Consider the following 6991-nt stretch of genomic DNA (forward strand, 5'->3'; position numbering starts at 1 on the left):
AAGGGGAACAAGCTGCTTAGAAGTTCATAGAGAGCCACACCTGGTGATTTTGAGAAGCCACCTTCAGAACAAATTAAGAAAGCAGCTTCCTATTTGTGAAAGATCTGGAATGACAGAGCAATTTTACCCCAATTCATGTTTCTGAAGCAGTGGGTCGGGACCCAGTTGCTGGGCCGTGACCCAATTTCTGGTGGCTCCTGCAGAACCTCCAATGAAAACACAGGTGATTAGAAGATCAGATGACTAATTGCCTTAAGCAATTAAAAAATCAGATAGCTGTTGCCCTTCAAGGAGCTGAGCTCCTGCAGTTTGCAAGCTTGTGTAAATACAGGGAGATAACTGTTTGTGTGTCTTTTTCTGGTATAGTTTTTTTTAAGTCCGTCAATGACAGGTTGGGAGGGGACAGGTGAATCCTGGGTCACATAACTGAGGGCCCAATGCTCTCCAACTTTCCAGTGCTGATGCAGCCATGCTAACAGGGCGTGTGCTGCATCCTGCGGTGGGTGGAGGGGTCCGTCACAGAGGCCTCCTCAATATAAGGGAACATTGGTTCCCTTACATCAGGGCTGCATTGCAGCTGCATCAGCATGGGAAAGTTGAAGAGGATTGGGCCCTAAGCCTCTCGGGCCTTGAGGCCATTCATTAGTGCTCTCTGATTACAAGCAATGGATTGAGGTATTTTTGCAAAGAAACAACTAAATAAAAATATTACTTGTAAATAAATAAAAATATTATTTCTTTCTAGATCACCCTTTTAAAAAAATCTCATAAAGCCAGGTGGGTCCTGATAAGAGTGTCATTTCAAAAAGTGGGTCCCAGTGCTAAAAGTTTGAGAACCACTGCCCTAGAATAGATCAATTCATTGGCAATAATCAGGAGTACCTTTAGTTCTCAAGATTGATGGCTAAACGCAAACTGCTACTATTGGCTGAAGGGCAATGCAACTATGGCACTTATTAGAGTCTAAATTTGGTCCAGCGTCATTAACTTCTATTAGTACCCCTTTACTCTTAGAGCGTAGCTGCTTCTCCTACAGTACTATGCTAACAAAGTTTGCAAACACTAGTGAGAATTATAAAAAAAGGTGTGTGTTGCAACCAGGGGATAAAGTCTCAGTGGCATTTAATGGGACGTGATCTAGTATCTCTTGAGTGCTTTTAAAATTCTCATCAGTTACTACCAGCTGACAAGGTAAAGACGTCTAAATGGAACGGTTTGTATCTGTTCCCGTTTATTGCCAGCATAAAAAAAAAAAGCTGCCTCCATTCTAGTTTGAGATCAAGGCCTGCCTTTTACACACAGTATTGATAGAATGTCTCTGGGCTGGGGAGGTGGGCATGGAATCAGCCTGTTTTCCAACACGCCACCGGAGGGGAAAACGTCATTTGTCATTTCTAAGTCAACAACTCGGTCATCATTTATTAAAGCAATGGTATTTTCCCCCAGTTTCATTCTGCAAACAGGCAGGTCAGAATGTGAAAAGCATGGCTTGGCTTATCAACACATCAAACATTAACTTGCTAGCCCTATAAATGCTGCAACAGTTTCCCTTCTACTGCCTTGTACTTAAAAAAAAAATAGTCACCCTCAGGGTCACTGTTTACTTCATGGACAGAGACATACCTTTAGCAGGTGAAGGGCAGGCAAAAATCCACCAGTGAAGCTTTCTCTAGCTGTTTGCAGAGTATAAATAGTTATGCTTCATGAGTCTATTAATACCAGATTAAAACTGGACATTAAGCCCATATTAGAAAGATATATGTTACCAGTTTCCAGTTTCCAGGCTTGATAAATCATATTCCACATTTGTGGGGCAGAAGGCTTTTTGTCCACAAAAATTGATTGGATCCTCAATGCTAGTCCCTCTATCATTTTCCTCCAAGACTTTGAGAAGAGGGTTCTAGTGCATGTTAATACGAAAAACGGAAGCCCTCTGGAGCAAAGAGACAGAACATTGTAAATGAACGAAAGGCTCTTAAAAATATATATATTTGAAGATGGATAGAGGGATGTTCTTTTCCCTGTTGCACAACACCAGAAGCAGGGGACATCCATTAAAATTGAAAGTTGGGAGTGTTAGAACAGACAAAAGAAAATACATTTTCACCCAGCGGGTGATAAATCTGTGGAACTCCTTGCCACAGGATATGGTGATAATATCTGGCCTAGATGCCTTTAAAAGGGGATTGGTCAGATTTCTGGAGGAAAAGTGCATCACAGTTTGCAAGCCATGATGGGTGAGTCCATCTCAGGTTACAAGCCATGATGGGTTGCCATGATGGCAACCTCCTGGTTTTAGAAGTAGGCTATCTTAGAATGCCAGATGCAAGGAAGGGGCCCCAGGATGCACGTCTCTTGTGGTCTTGTGTGCTCCCTGGGCATTTGGTGGGCCACTGTGAGATCCAGGAAGCTGGACTAGATGGGCCTTTGGCCTGATCCAGTGGGGCTCTTCTTATGTTCTTTTATAGTATCTCTACCATTTTCCAAATATTCAAGATAAATAAACCAGTGATCACAACAATGAACATAGTGATGAATTCAAGGCAAGGTGATGAATTCAAGGCTTGACGGGAAATCGTTGGAAGCCTGAGCAAGTCTGTATTACTTGCAGAAATGCCGACTATATAAGAGCCCAGTTACTATCAATGATAATTATTTGATCCATGCCTTTGTCTTGAAAGATGCCAACCTTTTAAGTAGCCCCTTGCTCCTGTGCCTGTAAGAGCAGCCTAACACAGGCAGGAATTTTGCCTAGGACAAAAAGGATCTAAAAAGAGCCTTTGCCACTTCATTCTGGATTTTAGCTACACGAAGGGCAGAAATCCACATGTGAAGCTGTATCCATCCAGCCTGCTTATGCAAGAGCTAAATTTGGAGTAGAGAGTGAAGCAGTCTGGCTGTGATCGTGTGTCTCATTCAGGGCCTCTCCTGAAAGAGAAGACTTGGATGCATGTCACAGTTTGGTGTGGGGTTTGGTTTGACAGCAAAACACACACAGAAACCTTTTGGCTCCTCTTCATAGTTTGTTTCTTTGCTTTTTAAATTTCTGAGTGAGCATGAGGAGTGGAAGGAATGACTCTTCCAGCTGAGGTCATGTTATGTTTTATTAATAGTGACGGCAGGCTATCGAGTTAAATGTCACCTTGCGTGCCACTTGCTGGTGGCCATGATGTCATCATAGAAAGCTGCAGGTCATGAAATATGAATATTACAAAGAAAAGGCTGACTTGGAACCCTAGTGTCCAGTCCTGGGGCCAATTGTAAGCTCTTGCTTCTAGCCCCAGTTGCAGAACACTCCAATGCCCCGACTGGCTCTATTTCATAGTCATCAATACTAATCACTAGCAAAACGCTCACCACAAGAGTTCTGGTGGATCAGGCCAAATGCCCACCCAGGTTGGCCATCTTCTTTCCAACTATGGCCACCCAGAAGCCTCCAGAAAGGTCACTAGCCAGGCTTGAAGACAATAACTGACTCCTGTTGTCGCTTGCCAGCAACTGACATTCAAAGGTACACTGCCTCAGAGCATGGAAGTTCCATCTATCTAGCACAGGTAATCCATTTAACTAGCACATCTAACTAGTATCACTGCTGGACCTATTGTTAAATCCAGTGATTTTTATCTAGTGTGCCAGAAAAGGTGCGCCACTGAGGTTTGGAGCACAGCATTGAAAATTGCTGAAAAACTGTTCCGGCTCTGTTATAGCTCTGTTTCTAGGGCAACTGCCTATAGTAATGAATTGTCTCCACAGAACCAAAGGAGGGACAATTTTTTATTACATTGTCCTACAAACTGAGCTGTAGAACCTGAATGAATCTCCCAGAAGCCAAAAGTGACATCCCAAGAGGCAAAGACCATAGAAAAGACCATAGAGATCAGTGTGCCACGAGAAAAAAAAATGGTGAAAATCACTGGTCTAATCCCTTTTTAGAGCCATCTGACCTTGTGGCCATCACCATCAGCACACCTTGCGGCAGTAAATACCAAAAATTGATTACGCCCTGTCCGAAGAAGTTTTTTTTCTTGGGCAGGAGGTCTGGTCTAGAGGGTAGAGCCTCCATTTGCCTGAAGATTAACATCCACAAGGTCGCCAGTTCGAGGCCACCGGCACCGTGCGACCTTGCAGCAGCTGACAAGCTGAAGCCGAGCTGTTCCATCTGCTCGGAGCGTGGGAGGATGGAGGCCAGAATGTTAAACTAGATCAGATAGAAACACCTGAATGTTGTGGTTCTTGAAAGAAAGAACCTTCTTTCAATTTGCAAAAATCCCTGCGTGGATTTAATAAGCCTGCCTATGTAAACCGCCTTGAATAAAGTCTTGAATAAAGACCAAGAAAGGCAGTATATAAATACTGTATATTATTATTATTATTATTATTATTATTATTATTATTATTATTATTATTATTATTATTATTTGAAGCTCCCTGCCAATCAATTTCATGGGTTGACCTCCACTCTTCAGTATTATGAGACAGAGAAAAACATCCTCTGGATCCATTTTGTCCACATCATTATGATTCATGGTGTGGGAGGAGAGGGAAGGGGAGAGGACATGCATTTTGGCAAGACCTTGGGAGGGGACAGTATGTCTCTACTGGAAGGACACATTGCATTCCACTGTGGAATCTTTGTCCATGAAGTCTGGGCTACCCCATAACAGGGGTAGAGGGTATATTTCTTTCTTCCACACGACAGTGAGTCATTATGTAGTCCCACCAGAGTGAAGCAGGGATAGAAAAGAAAGTACAAGGGTGTAAAGACATTCTGATGGTACCCCCCCCCCCCTATAAGCACACAGATCTTGGAGACACAGATCTTGGAGAAAGATCTCCAAGATCTTGGAGAAAGACACAGATCTTGGAGAAAGATCTCCAAGATCTTGGAGAAAGACACAGATCTTGGAGAAAAGCAAGGGGCACGTTAATTGAAATCAGTACATAGAAGTGTTTGTTTACAGCAGGCCCTTGGACGGTACCGAATGGTGACACGGCCAAAGACTACAAACACGTGGCTTGTGGGTTGTATTGTCCCTATGAATGGCAACACACAAGCTATTGGCTCCAGAGCAAACATATTAGAATAAAAGGATCATCACAGGAGTAAATTGACTGAAGAATGCACTTAAATTGATTTACGTGTCATGGCTTCACTGCAGAGAATCCTGGGAGCTATGGCTTTATGAACTCTCTTAGACATCTCTAGCACAAGGTCCTCCTTAAGAACATAAGAACAGCCCCACTGGATCAGGCCATAGGCCCATCTAGTCCAGCTTCCTGTATCTCACAGCAGCCCACCAAATGCCCCAGGGAGCACACCAGATAACAAGAGACCTCATCCTGGTGCCCTCCCTTGCACCTGGCATTCTGACATAACCCATTTCTAAAATCAGGAGGTTGCGCATACACATCATGGCTTGTACCCCGTAATGGATTTTTCCTCCAGAAACGACATTCAGTGTATACTACAACAATTTCTCTTTCTTTCATCCCCCTTGTGCCAAAGGGCAAGGAACTCATTTGAATTTTTGAAACCACCGAGCTTCATTGCATCATTACTACTTGGCCACCCTAAAGATTTTTTTTTTTTAAGGCGAATCACAGTGAAACTATCACATGATGTTCTGCAGAGCAGCTCTTACAAAGAGCTTAATTGATTTTGCTTCTCTTCAATTTACAGAATTTCTGCAGAAAATGAGGCTTTGCCTTTCCATAAACATTGTTGGAGAACCTATATATCTTTATCTACTATCTGCTGGGTGAATTGCAAGGCTGAACACGCCTGGCTCATAAACAATTCACCGGGGTAAAGCAGGTGGCTGTTGGGAAAACTGATCTCCAGCTGGCGCTGCCAACCATCCAACACCTGGAGCTTCCCAGAATCAGCACCCATCTCCAGGTGCTTAATGGGACCTCCGTGACTAAATGACATTGCATCACGTTGGGGGAAAATCTCCAGCAGTAGCGACACTCAGAGTCAGCCAAATCTATCTCCAGCAACCCAGTGAGACTGTATTTGACAGGTTATGTTCTGCATAGGGAGCATTTTTAGGCAGCACCCATTGTTGTGCCTTGCCACTATAAGAGGAAAGCCAAGAAGGCCCCAGGGCGCATGCCCGATCTTGTCTGATCTTGGAAGCTAAGCAGGGTCAGGCCTGGTTAGTACTTGGATGGGAGACCGCCTGGGAATACCGGGTGCTGTAGGCTTACACCATAGTCTTTCGAGACTGAAGGTTGCCAACCATCTCCCTATACTGAATACTATCTCCTGATCTTGTCTGATCTCGGAAGCTAAGCAGGGTCAGGCCTGGTTAGTACTTGGATGGGAGACCGCCTGGGAATACCAGGCGCTGTAGGCTTATACCATAGTCTTTCAAGACTGAAGCTTGCCAACCAACCAAGAATGACTGGAAATTTTTCGGTTTTGTAGCAGAAGACTGTGTGAGTGATTGAGCCTGTGTAATGTTTTCAGTGGCCCGAACAGTCCTAGGCCCAGATGGACTATAAACTAGAGATAGTTCTCAGATACTTTTTGTTTTTTAATAAACATGGCAGAGGCTGATTGTAAGCCCTTTGGGGCAGGGAACCATCTAATTTTTTCACACTGAAAACTTTTTTTGGTTGTTGTTGAAAAGCAGTATAGAAATACAAATATAACTAGGACCTCAGGTGCCATCTCCAGCATCTCCAACTAAAATTGTTTCTGGTGGAAAGGTTGGAAAAATCAGGGGCCATAGCTCATTGGGAGACATGCACAGAAGGTCCAAGGCTCTGTCCATGGTTAAATCGCCAGGTAGGGCTGAGAATATTCCAGAAATCTGCTGCCAGTCCAGCTAGTGTAAATAATACTGAGCTAAGGGAACCACCTGCTTGTCCAAGGGGAAGGCAGCTTCATGCACTCAGGGCATTTTGTGGGGTTAGTCACACTCCTATTTTATGGCTGCTGCTATGGCAAGAGAAGACATCACTATCCCATTTCCGCCCCCCTTCC

The sequence above is a fragment of the Tiliqua scincoides genome, chromosome 6, assembly GCF_035046505.1.
Source record: "Tiliqua scincoides isolate rTilSci1 chromosome 6, rTilSci1.hap2, whole genome shotgun sequence".
NCBI classification, from domain to species: domain Eukaryota; kingdom Metazoa; phylum Chordata; class Lepidosauria; order Squamata; family Scincidae; genus Tiliqua; species Tiliqua scincoides.